The following is a 20,948-nucleotide window of genomic DNA, read 5'->3' on the forward strand; positions in this document are numbered from 1 at the left end:
TGGTTTGAAATCCTTTGCAGCTCCTGGAGAGTGGGAGCACTGACCCAATGGCATTGCTGTTTGTCCTTCCATCTGTGCCCCACCCCCACCTCACCGTGCCCTTCACAGCTTGACTGCTGTGCCCAGAAAGGGAGGGCAGGAGAGGCCCCAGAGACTCCCTCCCACTGGGGCTGGCCCTGGTCACTTCCTCACCTGCACTTTGGTGACCCTGGTGTTCTCCGCTCCCTGCCTCACCCCTTCTGAATCCCAGTCCTACACTGGGCCACTTAGGTCTATGGTGTTGTGCTGATGAATGTGTAGCTGTTAAAGGCTCAGGGATGACAGGTGCAGCCCCAGCTGGTACCTTCCTGTGAAGTGAGGACACAGCACCTCCAGGTGCTGTGAGGGAGGAGGAGTCTGGCCAGGTACAGGCCCTGTAGGTAACTCTGGGTGGCAGGCGGGTGGGTTACCTGAACCCCAGAAGGAGGCTCTAGGAGGAGGGGAGTTGATGGCTGTGGCCAGCAAGAGGAGGGGGGTTGATGCTTCCCTGCCTCGTACCCCTCACCTCACTGAAGTATTTCGACCGGCGAGGCACTTGCCAAGCAAACAAGGCCTTCCCAGCCTGTAGGCCCTCCTAGTGCGGGTGGGAAGCTGCTCTGAGCCCCCCAGCCCCCACCCAGGGCCAAGCCGATGCCTGACCTACTTCAGCTGTGTCAGGAACCACTGGGTCTTCCTGAGGTGGTGAATTATTTAGTTGGGGCGCCTGGGCCTGTCTGAGAGGGGCTAAGAAAGCTGCTCCATAATTTAAAGGCCCCTGCTCCTCTGGGTTCCCTGGGGGGCCTCCTTCACGCTTTACCGAGCAGGGCCCAGGCCTGGGTCTGAGAGGAGGAGAGGAGACCGGAAGGGGAAGGAGGCCCTGAGGCCATCCCAGAGGGGGTGTTCCAGCGGGACTGGGGCCTTTTCTCAGGGCAAGGCCTCCACAGAAAGGCCTTAGTGGACAGTTGTGTTTGGACTGAACTTGTGGAATTGACAAGCCTCAAATAGTTAAAGGGCTTCCTGGCTAGAACGCAGGAAGGCTGGGGTCAGAAGCAACCAGGTCCTGACTCCTCATCCTGTGCTCTTTCCAGCAAGGTCTTTAATCCTGATCTGATTACAGGTGAAAGGCTTCTTTCCTTTCTGAAGGGAGTTTAGGCATCTGGGAATAACCAGGGTTCTTTTGTTCAGGGGTCCCTTCCCAGCAGCACTGAAATCTCCCCATGGCAGAGGAGGCCATCTTCACAAGTGCTCACACCCCACCCGCCTTCACACACAGATGAGGCTGGTGCTACGTGGATGCTTGTGGAGGCATCAGGCAGCCCGGGCTGCCCCCTGTGCCCTGGCCTGAAGCCGGCTCTGTGTTTCCTGCGACAAAGATGATGCTCGTCCCCCCGACTGGGCCAATCTTGGCACTGCTGCCCGGCCAGGATTTTTAGGGATGTGACTTTTTATCTTGGAGCCTTCACAGGAGAGCAGGTTCCACACCTTTGGAACTTCCAGGCTGTGTGGCCTGATGAGCTTCCTGGGAACCAGTGAGGGTAAAGGCTCAGGCTCCATGGGGACCCGGAGGTCTCCAGAGGGACCAGGCTCACTTGTCCCTTGCCCCTTCCACCTGAACTGGCCTGGCCTGTCATGCATGTGCCCCGGCAGAGCTCCATTTCCCGGGGTCTTGAGTAAAGCCTTTTGATCTTGAGGCGCTTTCTGTCAGAATGCAAATATCCCTGAGAAACAGAGCAAAGCCCCTCACAGTAGGATTAGAGAAAGTACCAGAAGGGGACCCTGGAAGGGAAAGGTGAAAGTGGGGGAAGAAAGACTTTCCTGCAGAGTTTCAGGAGAGGGAGCAAAAGCCCCTCCATGTTGCTCAGCCTACCCGGCCTCCGTCCGTCCATGCAAGGCCTCCACCCGGGTGGGCCAGCTCAGGAGAGCAGGCCCTGTCCCTGACGGCTTCCCTCAGGAACAGAGGAGGGGCTTTGGGAGCTGAGGGCCCAGCCCTGTGAGGGGGAGAGGCTCGGCGGATCACTGCCCTGGCGGTATTCCAGGACGCTGGGAAAGGGGCACAACTCCTGAGGCCTGGGCCTCCTTGACCACCACACAGCCCACGCACACCCTCTGGTCACTGTGGATGACATCCACGGGCTCCCTTGCTCTCTGGCTTCTGGTTGGGTTGGGTGAGTGGGAGCGCCTGGAGAACTTTGGAGGGAGGTCAGTGGGTGAGGTCCTGGCCATTATCTTCATGACCTTTGAGCAAAGTCCTTCACCTGGTTTTCTGAAGGGCCCTTGACCATCAGAATCACACTGTGAGCATCGAGAGGATTTAGTCCAGTCCCCTCTCCCATTTTACAGATGAGGAAGTTTAAGCCCAAAAGTGAAGTGGTTTGCTCTAAGGTCATGAAGACTGGCCAAGGTATGCTCCACGCGTGTCTCCTGACTCCCAGTCCAGTGCTCCTTCCACCACCCGTGTGCCATTCTAGAACCACACGCACTAGCACACGGGTGGAGAGGCAGCAGATGCAGGATGGACCTCAGGCTTGGAAGCTTCTCCCTGCAGTTCCAGAAGCCAAGTTGCCTGTCACACCATACTCCAGCCTGATCCCTTCCTGGGCTACAGGGTGCTGCTCCCTGATGAAGGGACCTATCGAGCTTCAGCCCAGCCCTGTGCAGTCTCTCTGGCCTGTTAACCTAGGGGGTAGAGTCGTTGGACCTGCAGGACCCATCCGGCCTTCAGCTAATGCAAGAACCAAGGCAGTGCATCTCCGTTTCTGCCTGTGGTAGAGAAAATGCAACGCAATTTAGTAGGAGGTGCTAAGAGATAAGCAGTGGCTACATTGTTCCATGAAAGCCCATCTCTTCCCCTCTAAATATGTATGTATTTCTTTACGAATCTGTGCCCTTCTCTCACAGGGTCATCATAAGGGTTAATGATAACACAGCAACATGCGTAACACCAGGAGGTACTCAGTGAACGTTTGCTGTAGTTACCTTAGAACACGTCTTCATGCTTCTCTCATCCTTAACAAGAAATGAAACTGGCTGATTCTAATTTATGTACTTCTTAGTTATTTTCACAATAGGACCTATAGTCCCCTCATTCTACCTGGGGGAGAGGTGGAGGAAGGAGAGGGCAGGGCCCAGGAATCACAGAGAACGGAGGACATCCGGAACCAGCCTTTGGCAACTTGGCACCTTGGATCTAACTCTAGCCTGTAGATCAAACCATTTAGGATTTCGGAATTCTGACAATAGTAGCAGTAATAATAGAAATACATATACTGCTTTACAGTTTGCAAGACACGTTCTCATACGCCCTTGCTGGTGAGCCTCATAAAGCCCTAAGAGAGAAGCAAGAAAGGCATTATTGTCCACTTTGTACAGCTATGGGAACTAAAGTTTAAAAAGTCCCACAGAAAGCAGAAGGCTCAAGACCCTGGTTTTCTGGTATCCTGTCCACAGACGGTTCTCTGGAACTCTGGGCCTCAAGGTCCCACAAAGGCCGGGGCTCCTGGGAGACTGGCAGAGCCTCACGGGGACTGGAGAAGCCCCCTGCAGGCAGGAAGAAGAGCCAGCGGCTACCCAAACCTCTCTAGTAACCTGCTTAAGAAATAGACTGAAGAAAAAACAAAGGCTACACGGGAGGGAAAACGTTACCTGGACAAGGGTGAGCAGAGCTCAGGAAACTCTTTTGTTTCCTCATTTGGCCAGAGCAGGATTACACATGTGCCAGTGTCAATTGCCCCATCTCAGTTTGGTTATCTTTTGTTAAGAGTTTGTGAGCAACTGCAGCTTCACAATGCCGTGCTGCCTGAATGAGTAATTTTATGAACCCAGATGAATTACTTGAGTTTGCTGTTTTCAATAACGTAACGTCATGGGGCCAAGAGAGAAGGAGAGAGTTAAGTCCACAGGCTGTAGCCACGAAGAGCCCCTGTCTCTGATCTTCACAGTTGCCCTGGGAATGGCCACCTCCATTTCGTGGACAGGAAGTTCAAGTTTGGAGAGGTGCCAGAGTCCTGTTTGGCCGTGAGGAGCCGAGGCACTGAGTCTGGACTCTTGTCACCCTGGGGGAAGGACCATACCCGCCTGCCCATTCATTCTCTCTTCAGTCATTCTTCCTTTCAGCAAACGTTTGTTGAGTATCTGCTCCCTACTGGAGCCTGTGTTTGGTGCCGAGGTGGAGGATAAGGCAGAGTTGCTATTCTCGGGGCACAGCCTGCGTGTCTGGGGGTTTGGGCTGTGAGCTACTTAAGCGGGTAATAACCAGGAAGAGGACGATTTGGAGCTGGTGGTTCCAAGTGGCTCAGTTTCCCCATTTCCCCTGGGTGCCGTCCAGCTGCCCTCCTCCCGAGTCCAGATCTTCCCCGGGGCCGTGTTATTGTGGTTCTGTGCTCTGCTCCTCAGAACAGCTACACGGGTGGCTTAGAGGTGGGCACGGAGCGAGACGCCCCATTTCCCACCCCAAGGCAACTCTTTGGCTTTCAGAACAGAATGACCAGATTCTGGCCCCTGGCGAAGGTGGTCTGTCATTAACAGGTGGTCCCTGCATCCTCCGTTGACCCGTTGTCCTATGTCCACAGCTTCTCAGCTGTGCCTGTTTCTCCAGACCCAGTTCTCACTCCTGGAACCAACAGACTGTGGGAACCAGCTCAGGGCTCAGGGAAGAGCTGGAGGGAGAAGCCCCATAAAAGGGGAACGAGGAGGGAGCAACAGCCCCCGGAGCAATGATCTCCACTAGGATTTTCCCCAAAGATCATACTCCCAAATATTTATTTGGATATACTTTGCATGGACATGTATATTTAAACCTCTCCTGTCTACAGTTGCCAGATACATCATACCAAATACCACTTTCACAGTTTCCAAGAACTTTCTTTCATGGTTCTTTAGAGCCTATGGGCTGATGGCCAGAGTCAGGCATTCAGGACCTACCCGTTTCCTTCTGGCTCCTTCTTCCCTGTGCGTTCAAGTCAAGACATTTGCTGACCACTGTACAGGCTCTGAGATACTCACAGAGATACTCACTGAGAAGAGGTTTTTCTCTATGAAATTGAGCATTGCCTTCATTCTCAAGGTCACAGGGGGACCTTGGCGTGGCCTCAGCCCAGGTCTCATTTCTGGATGAGTCTCTAGGCGTGCTCTGTGACTCCAGCAAGTCCCTTTCTCTCTCTTTGCCCCCTTCCCTGTCCTGCCTCCCTTGCATCCTCCATTGCCCCCTTGTCCTATGTCCACCTGTGTTTACATCTCAGGTGTCTTGTCTTGGCCGGGTGATGTCCAAGGTAAGGTTTCTGCTCACCTAAGACAGCGCTATGCACATGGGCTCTGATGGGACCTCCCTCTCCCCACCCCCCCCCACCCCCGCCCGGGCCGGGTATGTGGAGTGAGGCTGGGGCGCCCTCTCATGGTCAAAAATGCTCACAAGCCTCGCACATTTTTCCTTTTTGATCTTCCAAGAGGAACTCTGCCTGGGGCTACTCCAGGATCCGTTTGTTCCGGACGGTCTGGCACCTCTGGTCTGGCTAATGCTCTCAGAGGCAGTCGGCAGTCTACCACAAACATGATGTATTTATAGCTGGCACTGGGAATATGAAAGTGAATATTAGGCCCCGAGAAATTCGATTCAACCATCTCAGTTCACAGATGGAGAAGCCTTGGCCCTAAGAGGCAAAGAAATGTGCCTGAGTTCATTTGGTTATACAGAATTGACATAAAATTCAGGTATCCTGACTCGTAGTTCATAGAAGATGGAATCAGTTACCTGTATGCCCTTCCATCTCATTGATTAAACGTCTATATGTCCATAGTAATGTGCCAGGAATGGCGCAGAGTTTAATAACCACAGTTGATATTTTCAGAGCTTACATGTCTAATTCCTCACATCTGGGAGACTTTCTACCCACTGGAGTGGCAGGGGTAGACCTCCCCGGGAGCTCAAACTTGGACAGCCCCCTTTCAGTGCACTATTCCCAGATGTCACTGTATCAGCACTGCCAGGCGTTGATCTCATCTCTGCAAACCTTTCGGTCCCGGCCAAGACTGGAAGTTTCTTTAGGGCATAGGTCATCATCACCCACCAGCAGAGTCTAGGGCACCTGGTGGTACCTAACACACACCTGGTAACTGGCTACTTCACTTTTGAGACACACTGTAGGCAAATCTCTCCTCCTCTCTGGACATGCATCCTCATGGGAATGCAATCCCGACAGAGCTTCCCACCCTGTGAAAGCGGTCAGCGCCATCCGAAGGAGCAATGGGCTGCCTTCATGGGCAATGACTTTCTTGTCCCTGAAGGTCTTTAGGCGTATTCTGGGCAATGCTTAGTGGGAATGTTCTGGAGGCAGTCAAGCACTGGATGACTGGTTGGCCCTGTCCTGATATTTTTTGACCTTGCTCTCCATCACGAAATGCCCGTCTTAGCAGTTGCCAACTCCCAGCAGGAGGTGATGGGACTGAGGAGGCAGCCTGGGTGATTGGGCGGCAAGAGAGCTCACCCCACTTCTCCTCAGCCCCAGCCAGCTGCTGCTCAGCAGGATGGGGGCCCCACGTGGCTCGATGTTTTGATTTTTCAAGAGAAACTGGACATTAAGATTTTAATGTGAAAATTCATGATTTGGGATATTGACAAATAACCAATAAAATTTTAAACCGTTGCATGGACTGAACCATGGCCATGTGCTGTCAGTTTGCAACTTAAAAGGCTCCTTCTAGGGGCTGGCCCCGTGGCCGAGTGGTTAAGTTCGCGCGCTCCGCTGCAGGCGGCCCAGTGTTTTGTTGGTTCGAATCCTGGGCGCGGACACGGCACTGCTCACCAAACCACACTGAGGCAGCATCCCACATACCACAACTAGAAGGACCCACAACGAAGAATATACAACTATGTACCAGGGGGCTTTGGGGAGAAAAAGGAAAAAAATAAAATCTTTAAAATAAATAAATAAATAAATAAATAAATAAATAAATAAAAAAGGCTCCTTCTAGTTTTCACTTTGCGCGGTGAGTCTGGGGACAAAAAATGCCCCCTGTGCTCTGTTACCAAAACCATGTGTATGGCCCCCTCCTCTTCCTCCTTTGTTCCCCTCTTTTTCTACAGAAGCAACTTTGGCTGTCTTCCCCTCAACCACATCATTCTGGAATCTCCCCAAGAGGAACCAGAATTTGGCTTCGTTGTGACACTGTATTAGCAATGCCTCCAGAGGCCACCAGGGGGCAGGGTCGGGGCGCAGAAAAAGATTGGTTTTGGCCTGCGGAGGAGTGCGAATTGCGATCACCCTCTGCCAAGGTTGGGTATCCGTCTTGAATACGGGTTGAGGGGTTCGGGAAGGCATCTGAGGTCGTTCCCAAGCGTGCAGTGTGGCTCACCATTCCCTGCCTCGCCTCCCACAGCGGGTGTTATCGCCTCACGTCTGGATCACAGGAGCAACTTTCTGCCTGGACTTCCTGCCCTTAGCTTCCCCCCAACCCCCAGCCGCCACACACACGCTGTGTCCCATGCCCACCAGCCCCCCAGCAGTCACTGAGGCGGGATTGCTCTACCTAAAACTCACAGACCTTTTCAAGAGCCTTCAATGGCTTATGATTATCCAGTTTTTGAAGAGTGCAGTGTCAGGACGCTCGTCCCCTGTGAAGTGTAGGAGAGTGGGATGGGTGGAACTTTTCTATCATCTCAACTGTAATCATAAGGCCAGGCTTCTTATTCCAACTGCAGAGATGAGGAGAATGAAGCGCACAGAGAGAAGTGACCAATTCAGCCATCAAGCAGAACTCTTAAATTGTCTGACTGTTTTTGCTAGATAGTAAGGGAGATATACAAACTCAAAGATATGGTGCCCATCCTCAAAGAGACTACAGCTTGTTAGGAAAACGTGATGCATTGGGCAAGCTGGTGGCGCAGTGGTTAAGGGCGCACATTCCACTCGGACAGCCCGGGGTTTGCTAGTTTGGATCATGGGTGTGGACATGGCACGCTTGGCAAGCCATGCTGTGGCAGGCATCCCACATATAAAGTAGAGGAGGATGGGCACAGATGTTAGCTCAGGGCCAGTCTTCCTCAGCAAAAAGAGGAGGATTGGCAGCAGATGTTAGCTCAGGGCTAATCTTCCCCCCCCCCAAAAAAAAAAGAGAAAAGAAAACATGATGCACATATCTAAAAAAGTAACTAACTCCCCATAGCTTCCAAGTGGATAGTGCCGTCAGTAATGACAGCAGGAACTCAGGGAGAGGTTCCTGGATCTCAAGGGTCAGGGAAGGCTTCACAAAGGCAGCACTGGTCTTCACAGGGTCTGTGTACCCCTAGAGATACAAAAAGGCTTTTCTGAGGGTAGGTGGCAGGGTCATGTTGAAGGGAATCCATTTCCAGAACATCATCTTCCATAAGGACTATTCTATGCCTGATAATGCCTCTTCTCCCCTCATTTTGACAATTTCTTGTCTCTCACTTCACAAAAGACAGGTGTGGGAACCATTGGTGCCACTCACTCATGTTCCCTGTTCTCCTTCCGGGTACTTTCCCACGTTTTAGAAATTAGGTGTGGCCATGTGACTTACTTTGGCCAATGAAATATAAGCAAAAACATGTCTCTTCTGGGTGGTAGCATTTAAGAGCCAGTGTATGAGTCTCCTTCTTACCTTCTCTCTGCAATGGTGACCGATGACATTTCAGATGGGGGAGTCTGGATCCCTGAGTGATGATGGCATGCATGGATCAGAACCCCCAACTGAACTTCGATGGGCCTGTGTTGTGAGTTAGGGGGGCTGGAGGAGAAAAGAACTTTAGTTGGTTTAAGCAACTGAGATTTTGAGGTTGCTTGTTATGAAAGCGTAACTTAGCCTGTACTGCACGAAGGAGCTCGCTGTTGCCCATCCTAAATCTTACTTTGGCATGTTGCCTTGGCGTGCCAAAATCTCTGGGGGTCCAAACAAAGAAACAATTTAACAGAGTGATTTCAATATTAAGAAAGCGAATGACTCAAAGTGAGTGGACAATAAATCCTTTTGTAAAGCAAAGATTGCACAATATTTCGCTTTCAACAATTGAAGGAGGTGAAACAAATTCAGTTGTCACCTGCTCGATGATTTGGTGATACGGAGAGAGTCTGCCAGAACGTCTTCCATTCCCGTGTACTTATTTATATGAACAAGATTTCTCAGCATTAACGTCTGTAAAAAGGAAATGTAGAAATAGAATTGATGCTAACTACTGTCTCATTCTAGCACGTATTCATCCACCTCAATATGAGTTGTATTTCCTATAAAATTTTACTTATGTTTAATAATTATCTATCAACATTTGCAATATATGTATGTTATTTGGACAAACAGTGAACTAACAATAATTGTAATATGTCAATCCAGAAGAAAACTAAACTCTAGAGCCTGGTGGTCACAAAAAATAAGAAAAAAATACAATTTTAATTTATATATATATTTTTTCCTTTTTTTCTCATTAATTTTTATTGTGGTCATAATAGCTTATAACATGTGAGATTTCAGTTGTACACTATTGTTTGTCATACACCATATAAGTGTGCCCCTTCACCCCTTGTGCCCACCCTCCGCCCCTCCTCCCCCAGTAACCGCTAATTTATTCTCTTTGTCTGTAAGTTTGTCTATATTCCACATATAAGTGAAATCATACAGTGTTTGTTTTTCTGTCTGGCTTATTTCACTTAACATGATGCCCTGAAGTTTCATCCATGTTGTTGCGAATGGGACAATTTTGTCTTTTTTATGACTGAATAGTATTCCATTCTATATATATACCACTCTTCTGTATCCAATCATGAGTCGATGTGCACTTGGGTTGCTTCCACGTCTTGGCTGTTGTGAACAGTGCTGCAGTGAACCTAGGGGTGCATAAGTCTCTTTGAATTGTTGATTTCCAGTTCTTTGTGTAAATTCCCAGTAGTGAAATAGCTGGGTCATATCCTATTTCTATTTTTGATTTTTGAGAAATCTCCATACTGTTTTCCATAGTGGCTGCACCAGTTTGCATTCCCACCAGCAGTGGATGAGGGTTCTCTTTTCTCCACATCCTCTCCAACATTTGTTACTTTTTGTCTTGGTAATTATAGCCATTCTAATGGGTGTAAGGTGATATCTTAATGTAGTTTTGATTTGCATTTCCCTGATGATTAATGATGTTGAGCATCTTTTCATGTGCCTATTGGCCATCTGTACATCTTCTTTGGAAAAATGTCTGTTCATATCTTCTGCCCACTTTTTGATTGAGTTGTTTGTTTTTTTGTAGTTCATTTTAAATATTATGGAGATTAACCCCTTATCAGATATATGATTTGCAAATATTTTCTCCCACATATATATATATATTTTAATGGCAGAGAAGTACGGTTTGTTGATCAATAAAAGATTTTCAAGCACAAACTATATACTACATTAGGATAGCATTATTTGGGGGAAGCGGAATGAAAATACGAGTTCAAGGAGAAGAAACAATGATATCAATTGTCCTCTGTTAAAAAAGAGCTTGCTTACGTATTTTGCAAATGGTTGACAATGGGTGTCAAATTGCTGTGATTCCACTGGATACATTTAATATGTTTTATTTTAAAATGTCAATATTTCCAGTATACCAGATATGGCGTCCTATACAACTATTTAATCCTGGTTGGAAAAAATTTTTTTAATTTAAAAATTTCAAGAGAATACATAGTTTTTTAAAAACCAGTTTGGTTGAGGAATACATAATTTAAAATTTTGTTTAGAGTGTGCATGAGCTACTTTACTGAAAGACCACTGCTTTAGGGATGGACTGGATGTGGCTTGGTAGAGAAGGAGGAGAAAGGCATTCTGGGTAGGAAGAAGAGAGAAAAGGTATGGAAGCAGAAACAGGGCACATTCATGGAACTGAGTGGACCAGTTCATGGAGGAGAGTAATCAGAGATGAACTGGAAAGGTCCACTGGGGTCAGACTTACAGTTACTAGGCTAAAGCATTTTTGCTTCTTGTTCATTTTAATTATGCAAGTTATGCATGATCATAATCTCCTTGTTAGAAATTAAAACTTGATGAATAAGCTTGGGACCATCTCCTCCATTTGTGGTCCCTCCCCCGCCTCGCAGAGGTGATCTTGGTTTTCAGTTTGGTGTTAGCGCTGTCTGGGTTTCCATGTAGTTGCGTGCCCCTGCTGCAGGTCTCCTCAGGAGAGGACACCAAGGCTCAGGAGTTTCGGCTTTCTCACGGGGTCATTAACAACTGCTATCTTGGGAGAATATGGTATCAATGTTAGCCATATCTTCTGATTTTTCAGAAGACTAGAAATTGAGATTTTTTTTTAAGATTGGCACCTGGGCTAATAGCTGTTGCCAATCTTTTTTTTTTTTCCCTGCTTTATTTCCCAACCCCCCTGGTACATAGTTGTATATCTTAGTTTCAGGTCCTTCTAGTTGTGGGATGTGGGACGCTGCCTCAACGTGGCATGACAAGTGGTGCCATGTCCGCGCCCAGGATCCGAACCCTGGGCCGCCGCAGTGGAGCACACGAACTTAACCACTCGGCCACGGAGCCGGCCCCGAAACTGAGATTTTTAAGCCTCTCAATATTGGCTCAAAAATTTCCTAAGCACCTGCTAATCAAACAAGGCATGGGTAGGCAGGATGCAATTGGCCTGTGGGCTGCCAGTTTGTGATCTCTGTTCTAAGGCTGCTTGCCTTAAGGCAGAGCACTGGACTGTCATATAATCTCTTGGCATGCTACCTGGCGCTAAGATCTATGTGGTTAGGAAGGCTTCTGGGCTTCTTAGGGAGACGCTTTGGGAATGGTTGTCTTCCTTCCCCATGTCCAGTTCCCACCCACTTTCCAACATCCAGCTAGTAACAGAGCTCTGACAGGAAGCTGGGAGCTGAGCAGAAGGTTCCAGAAGCATCCTCATAAATCCAGGAAGTCAGCCAATCTAGATTCACTAGAAGCCAAGACTCCTCCAGGGAGTTGGACCTAATGCCTCCAGAGTCTTTCTCTCAGGCATTGGGGCGGGTTCTTGTGCCTTTCCCAGGACACAGCCCAGTGGGAACACAGACTGGTGACTGTTTTTCAAAGGTCTTTATCCTGTGACTAAAGCCAAGCAAGGCAGTCAGACACAAATGAAAACACACACACACACACACACACTGTCCCTAGCACTTCCAAGACCTTTTCCCACGCAGTCCTAGGGTGGCCGGAAGGGCAGCTGGTCATGGGAATGGACCTGAGGCCCCCTCCCCCAATGGAAGCTCCACCCTGCTCCCTTTACCCCTGGCCATGCAACCTGGCCCCCTCCACCCCGCTTACTACTTCCAGGGGAGGAAATAGCTGAACAATGCGGCAGATCAGAGAGTGGGCACTGAGCCCAGGGCCCCGGACTGGCCCTTGACAGGCCGTGGGCTCCAACCCCTGACTGCCCTCCCACCACCGCACACCCCTCCCTCTCTGTTGGTTTCCCCAAGGGTTGGCCTTCCTCAGACCCTTTTCCCTAACTTCTTACCATCCCTATGAAACTTCAGATGGCTGACAACTCTTTTGACGTTTGTCCCTTCCCCACTGTGTGGCAGCCAGCAGGGTCCACACGTCCCCTTGAGTAAAATTCCCAGTACAAGGGGCTGAAGCCAAGCTTTGACAGAGATTTTGGCCAGTGGGGGTGAGTGGGAAGAAAGGATCATTTTTTTCTAGTTTTTCTCCAGAGGTGAAAGCAAGTCCTGAGAATGGAGACAGTGTTGGAACAACAGCACCAGAGCCCTGAAGTCTCATTCTCCCTCCTAGACAGAGTTGTCTCGGCCTGGGCAGGAGGGGATGCAAGTGCTCTCAGGCCTGTGGGGACATTCCCAGAGGAACAGAAAGGAATTGCTGGTCATTTCCAATTTCTTGGGATTGAGAAGTTGGTAGGAATCACTACTTTCATTTTTCCTGTTGGTCTAAAATAATGTTCTGCCTGGGCCTGGGACCCCACGCCCCAGGCGGTACTGCCCCTTGCTTGCTCTCCGTTCTAGTGCTTTCAACCGCCTCGCCTTGTGCCAGGCATTTCCTGCCCTGGGAGCCAAGGGGCAGAGTTCCTCATAAATCTTTGCCACCTCTGAAAGCCAGTCTCCTCTCTCCTCCCTGGATCCTGACTCAGGGAGTAGGTGGTGGAATGGAAGTTAGGCCTTGAGAACAAGCTCACTGGATAGGTGACAACAGGCCGCTCCTCATACCCTTCTGCCACACTCAACGTGTTTCCAGGACGTGGGTGAGATGAGTCCTGAATCCCAATCTCTTTCCCCTGATGTTTAGTTTCACCCCTTAAGTGATTTCTGCCCCTGTGTAGCTCGACCATGGTCACCTGGAAACCTAAAAAGTCTTGAGAGTGGGAAAGAGCCCTCAAGAGCCCATTCCCAACCTCAAATTTTACAGGAGAAACTGAGGCACAAAGAGCATACATGCCTTGCCCAAGATCAACAATCAGTAAAAGGGAGAGAATTGGGCCTCTCAGGTTTTCTTTTTTTTTTCCCCAAAGCCCCCCAGTACATAGTTGTATATTCTAGTTGTGGCATGTGGGACTCCACCTCAGCATGGCCTGATGAGCAGTGCTAGGTCCACGCCCAGGATCCAAGCCGGCGAAACCCTGGGCCACCGAAGTGGAGCGCACGAACTCAACCACTCAGCCATGGGACCGGCCCCCCTCAGGTTGTCTGACTCTTATGCTCTCTTTCTTTCTGTAACTTAGAATTTTCAAAGGCACCTTTGGCATAATAGTAGGAGGGAACAGAAGAAAAAATGCCAGTCTCTCGGTATCCTGATCTTCTTGCTTGGGCCTTTCAGAACCTTTATTTTTATCTCCTTTCAGTGCCTTGGGCTCTATTTCTACCTTGAAAAAGTGGTATTTGAATTGTCTTTGTTTTTAGCAAAGAAGCTGATGCTAATTCTTCTCCTCTCCTGCACTCACAGGTTGAGCACCCCACTTTGGCACTAATGATGGCATCTGCCTTCGCTTTCCAGTTGTTTCATACATGGAAGTCATGTCTCTCCAACTATACTGGAAGCTGTTGTGCCTCACAAGATGTTCACTGAATTTTACCACCCTAAAAACATATTCATTGAGCACCTCCTATGGTCCAGGCTCTTTGCTTCTCACCCTCATGGAGCTTTCAGACTAAAGGGCACAAAACACCATGAACAAGGAAACAACTGAATAAATGGTTACAGATATGCTTGTTGCTGTGAAGGAAATGCCAAGGGTATAGTGATGCTCCCAAGGGCCGAGGAGGTGGTGTTGCAGGTGAGAGCTAAGGATGCAGAGCCAGCCTCGTGAAGATCTCAGGGGAGCAGGGTCCTGGCCAAGGGAATAGTAGGAATCAATGCCCTGAGGCACAAAGCAGCTCATCTGTTTGAGACCCTGAAAAGGAGCCAGAGTTGCTCTAGGAGAAGGGCCCAGGATGCACTGGAGGGTAGAAGGGCTCAGCTCCTGCAGGGTCTCATGTGCAGGAGAGGCGAGGAATTTGGATTTTATTACAAGTGAGATAGGAAGCTGCTGGAGAGTTTAAAGTACAGTAATGGCATGATCTATATTTTCACTCATTCATTCATTTATATAAATCGATTTATGCTCGTTTATTTTTTCCCAGGCAGGAACAGGCTGCTTTCTGGCACATGGTACCCTGTGTTTGGGCTCAATGTGATTTTTTTTCTAGTTTTATTGAGATATAATTGACGTATAGCCCTGTATGGGTTTAGGTGCATGGTATAATGATTTGACTTACATATATCATGAAATGATTACCATAGTAAGTTTAGTTAACATCCATCATCTTGTATAGATACTAAAAAACCTGCACACAACAACAACAAAACAACAATATATATATTTTTTTTCCTTGTGATGAGAACTCTTAGGATTTACTCTCAACAACTTTCATATATATTAGATAGTAGTGTTATCATGTTGTACTTTACATCCCTAGTACTTATTTCTTATAACTTGAAATTTGTGCCTTTTGACCAGTTTCATTTAATTCGCCTTCCCTCATCCCCCTATATTTTAAAATACTTAAAATATTAATTACCCTGGCTGTTTTGACGGAAACGGATTGGAAGATGTCAAGAAAAGAGACAATTAGGGGTTGGCCCTGTGGCCTAGTGGTTAAGGTCTGTGTGCTCTGCTTCAGCAGCTCAGGATTGGTTCCCAGGCACAGGCCTACACCACCCATCAGCGGCCATGCTATTGCGGTGACCCACATACAAAATAGAGGAAGACTGTCACAGATGTTAGCTCAGGGTGGATCTTCCTCAAGCAAAAAGGGGAAGATTGGCAACAGATGTTAGCTCAGGGCCAATCTTCCTCACCAAAAAAAAAAAGAGAGAGAGAGAGAGATAATTAGGAGGATGATTTGAAAGCTGCAGTAATCTGAGCAAAAGATGGTGGTGGATTGGATCAGGGTGGAAGAGATGGAGAATAAATATACCCCTTTTGGAGACAGAAATGACAGGACTTGTTATAATGAATTGGATGTCGAGGGGGATGGAGAGAGGGAAAGAGGAATTGTAACAACCCCTGGGTGCCTGCATGAGCAACCAGATGGTGGTGGGGCCATTTGTGGAGATGGGGAAGATAGGGAAGCCATGGGAAGGCCCAGGTGTGAGGGGGCAGATGGAATCGAGGGCTTGGGCATGTGAGGTTAGAGCCATTTAATAGAGATGTCAGGCTGGCCTTGTCATAGGTTATGTCAAATGGCCTATATGTCTATATCTTAAAGGAGGAGTCTGGGCTGGAGACGTGGATTTGGAAACCATCAGACTACAATCCAGATGATATTTAAATTCATGGGAATGAATGAGATCATCTAGGGATATGGGGAAGAGGCTCCAGACTGGATCCTAGGGAAATTCGACATTTGGAGGGCAGGTAGAGTTAGTGAAACTGGAAAAGGACGTTGAGAAGAAGCAGCCAGAGAGCCACTCAGGAGAGGACAGTGTCATGGAAAAGAAGAAAAGAGAGTGTCCCAAGAGGGAAGGAATCGTCAACTCTTAAGCGTTCCTGAAGTCAAGTACTAGGACAGAAAGCTGACTCTGGATTTGGCCACTTAGAGACCAGTGGTGGCCTAGACAAGAGCGGCCCCGGTGGGGTGGTGGGGTGGACGTCAGATTGGTGTGGAGTGAGATTTGTTGTTGCTGCTATTATTATTATTCATTTTGTCTTTAAATTTTTCTTATGGGAAATGTCAAACATTCAAGTTAAAAGCATGATTCAACAGTCATCAGCTCACGGCTCCTGGTTTCCTCCATACCTGCTCCCCACTCTGATTCTTTTGAAGCTAATCTCAGGCATATCATTTCATCCATAAATATTTCGGTGTGTATCACTAAATGATAGGGATTCCTTTTTAAACAGTACCATTAGGATACCTAAAAAAACGAATAATTATTTATTTTTTTAAATTAGATATAACTGACATATGATATTGTGTTAGTTTTAGTATACAACATAATGATTTATGTATATACTGGGAAACGATTATCAGAATAAGTTTGGTGAACATCCATCACCACACATAGTTACAATTTTTTTCTTGTGATGAGAACTTTTAAAATCTACTGTCTTAGCAACTCTCAAATCTACAATACAGCATTGTTAACTATAGTCGCCATGTTGTGCATTACATCCCCAGGACTCATTTGTCTTATACCTGGAAGTTGGTATCTTTTGGCCTCCTTCACCCATTTTGCACCCCCCCATAGAAATTACTTCTTAATATCATCAAATAGGTGTTCAAATTTCCCTAATTTTCAAATTTCCTATCTCAAGAAAAAAAGCATTGTATATATTTGTTTTACATATATTTATATACTTTACAGTTGGTAAAGATATATATATATTACAGTTGATTTCTTTGAATCACTATCCAAAAAATGCTACTGGTTACATTTGGTGGATATGTCTCTTAAATCTATTTTAATCTACAGATTTCCCCTCCCTTCTTTTTTGGTGAAGAAACAAAGATTTTTGTCCTTTAGAAATTTTGCTACATTCGGGTTTTGCTGATTGCATTCTTGTGGTGCCATCTAACAAGTTCCTCTGTCTCCTTTTACTTTCTGTAAACTGTAGGTAGATATAAAGGCTGCTCTGACTCAGGTTCAAGTTTTTGTCAAGAATACTTCACAGGTGATGGTGTGTCCTTTCATCCGGGGGCGCACGACCTTCATGGGTCTCTCTCCTTTGTAACATTAACGGCTACTAGTGATCGTGATCTCCTTAAGGGTTTGCAAAATGGTGATGTTGAATGAAATCCTACAGACACTGAGTCCCTAAACAGGGTCCCCTGGCATCCCTCCAGCCTCCATCTCACCTCTTGTCCTATATTCTCCTCCTACTTAGCTGTTTTGGTTCCCTTGAATTTGTCGCTCTCCTACTTGCAAGAGGAGTTCCTAAGGACTAGAATACTCTTCTGCCCTGTAACCTAACCATAACTTTTTTGTTGTTGTTAAATACATTTTCATTATATTTACATATGTGGTTTTACCTAAGTGAAAACATCACATTATATATATTATTTTTAATTGAAAAATTTTTGAGATAATTGTAGAGTCAGTTGCAGTCATAAGAAATAATACAAGAGAGATCCCTTATAAGCTTTGTCCAGTTCCTCCTGAACGTTCTGCAAAACTAACTATAGTATAATATCACAACCAGGACATTGATATTGATGCCATCCACCTATCTTATTCAGGGTATCCCAGTTTTTCTTGTACTCATTGTGTGTGGGCCTGTGTTTAGTTCTATACAATTTTAGCACGTGTAGGTTCTTGTTTCCACCACCACTGTCAGGATGCTGAACAGTTCCATCATCACAGGGGTCCCCCAGTGTTGCCTTTTACAACCACACCCACCTCCTTCCCACCTTCCCACACCCCATCCCAAACCGCCAGCAACCACTACTCTGTCCTCTGTTTTTAAAATGTTGTTATTTCAAAAATGTTATATCAATAGAATCATATAGTATGTAAACTTTTTTTCACTCAGCATATTTCCCAGGAGATTCATCCAAGTTGTTGCATGTATCAATCAATAGTTTAGTCCTTTTTATTGCTGAGTTGTATTCCATGGTATGGATGTACTACAGTTTGTTTAACTATCCACCTGCCTAAGGACATCTGGGCTGATTCCTATTTCTGGCTATTATCAATAAAGCTGTTATGGATATACATGTACAAGGTTTGTTTTTAAGATTTTATTTTTCCTTTTTCTCCCCAAAGCCCCCTGGTACATAGTTGTGTATTTTTAGTTGTGGGTCCTTCTAGTTGTGGCGTGTGGGACGCTGCCTCAGCGTGGCTCAATGAACAGTGCCATGTCCGCGCCCAGGATCTGAACGGGCAAAACCCTGGGCCACCGAAGCAGAGTGTGCGAACCTAACCACTCGGCACGGGGCTGGCCCCATATGTGCAAGTTTTTATGTGAACATAAGTTTTCATTTCTCTGGGATAAATGCCCAAGAGTGCAATTCCTGGGTCATCTGCTAGTGGCGTGGTTAGTTTTCTAAGAAATTGCCCAGCTCTTTTCCAGAATGGCTGTGTTATTATTTTTTAAGGATTGGCGAGGAGGATTGTGTGCCGCAGGGAAAGATTAGATTGTGGGAGCCAGGTTCTGAAAAGGTGAGGGGATGGGCCCCATAGCTCCTGTGGAGGGGTTAGCTGGTCTTTCCTAAGGGAGGTGGGCACTTCTTGGAGCACCAGGAGTGGGGAGGTACAGGTGGGTGGAGAGGCAGATAGGTTTGCAGGTTGTGTTAGTTCCCCCTTGTTTCCATTTCCTCAGTAACATAAGAGGCCAGAGCAATATGTACATACATCAAATCATCATGTTGTACACCTAAAGCTAATACAATGTTATATGTCAATTATATTTCAATAAAACTGGAAAAAAAGAACTTCAGAGGCTAGGTCATCAGCTAAGTTGGGAGGAGTAGAGGTTTTGTAGAGAGAATAGGGATAGAAGTCATCTTAGAAAGTGGGAAAGCAATCTTATCAGAGACATGTAATAAGAATTCCCATGGGGGTGGCCCTGTGGCCGAGTGGTTAAGTTCGCGTGCTCTGCTTCGGCGGCTCAGGGTTTCGCCAGTTCGAATCCTGGGCATCGACATGGCACAGCTCATCAAGCCACGCTGAGGCAGCGTCCCACATGCCACAACTAGAAGGACCCACAACTAAAAATATACAACTATGTCCCGGGGTGTGTTGGGGAGAAAAAGGAAAAATAAAGTCTTAAAAAAAATAACAAACAAGAATTCCCAGGCAGTGTGGAGAGACTGCCTGAGGTGAGGTTCATGAACACAAGTGCGAATAACCTGCCTGGCAGTGTGAGTTTGCTCTAGCAAAAGCACTCAGACGGCATGTGGTGGATTTGTCCAGAGGAGGGGTTTTGCCAGGCAAGCACCAAGTGAGAAGATGGGCCAAGAGAGTGGTTATAGTGATGGATGATGGAAATGATGCTAAAAAAGAAGGAACATGGAAACTGGAGCTAATGCATAGTGAAAAATTAGTGAGGTCAAGGGATCGGAGCTCATGATGAAGGTCAAAGAATTGTTGAGGGAGGCTCAATGAAGGAAAGATTGTGGTCGGAGAGTCTACATATTGGAAGTGGTATGGTTTTTGGTGAAAACCAAGTTGAAGGTGTGACTACAGATCAGGCAGCTGCTGTGGAGTGTGGCAAGTATCACTGGAGATAAGGAGGTCAAGGAAGTGAAAGGAAGATGTTGGAGAGGCCATCACTTGGATGTTGAACACAACAAATATAACAAAATTTTGGGTGGGGAGAAAGGCAGTGAGCCAAGAGCTAAATGATGTGCAGCAACCAGGAGGGTGATTGATGACATCAACCAAGATGGTTTGTCTAGATGACGAAGCTTCAAAGGAACAAGGAGGGAGGGGAAGCACTGGTTTAGAAATGGAATTGAGGGTGGGAGAGAAATCTTGTTACTCGCTTCCTGACCCCGAGGTACACAAGAGTAAGAGGAAAATAGAATTCATCTAAGAGGGCTGCTAAAGAAGTAGTGTCCTTAGGGGATGGCCAGGTTTCAGGTAAGGCAAAGAGGTGAAGACAGCATCCTGAGAAGAGGCTGAGGAAACGCAGGAATTTGCTGGTCACAGGTTGCAGAAGGCACAGGAGTAGGGCACAGCTGAGGGGAGTGAGCTGGGAGCCATTTGGGCGTATTGCCAGTGTGAGGACAAGGATGGAGGTGATACTGGATGAGAGGGAGCACAAACCTGTGGTGATGACTGAGGTAAATAGGGATAGGGGAATGATGGGATGCAGCATTGTCCAGAACTTTGTGTTGATGGAAAATCTGTACTACGCAATTTTGTAACCACTAGTCACGTGTGGCTATTAAGCTCATGAAATGTGGCTAATGGGACTGAGGAACTGAATTTTTAACTTTATTTCATTCTAATTAATTTAAATCTAAAGCCACATTTGGCTGGTGGCTATTATATTGGACAGCACAGGCTAGAGGAAGGCAGCTCCCCATTTTTGTGACTTTTACACTTGCTGGCCAGGAGGCCATCAGGGTGGTCACTCCTTGAAATAGCAAGCAGTGGGAGAGCCCTTCTCACTCTTCCATCATGTGAATCCAGACAACTCTGGGTCCAAATTCCAACTCTACCACTGACTAGCTTTGAATTAGAGCAAATGAATTAACTTGCCTGGTGTATATAGGCCCTCAGTAAATATTAGTTGGCAAAAACCTCCCTGAGGTTTAATTCTTTTCATCTGTAAAATGCGAGAGGGGGGCTGTTGTAAAAATTAGTGCTTTAGCATGATGCTCATTAAATGGTCGCCATTATTGACATAGTGAGTTCTCAATATTTGTTGATTGATTGGTCAAAAACCGTCCTTCAGGCCAAAAGGTTACTTGTCCAGGGATGCACTGGCAGAAATGAGCCATCCCAGCTCCCTTTGAGAGCCAGGAGAATTGCCCAAGTCTCTGGAC

Source organism: Equus asinus, chromosome 2 (genome assembly GCF_041296235.1).
Source record: "Equus asinus isolate D_3611 breed Donkey chromosome 2, EquAss-T2T_v2, whole genome shotgun sequence".
Classification (NCBI taxonomy): Eukaryota; Metazoa; Chordata; class Mammalia; order Perissodactyla; family Equidae; genus Equus; species Equus asinus.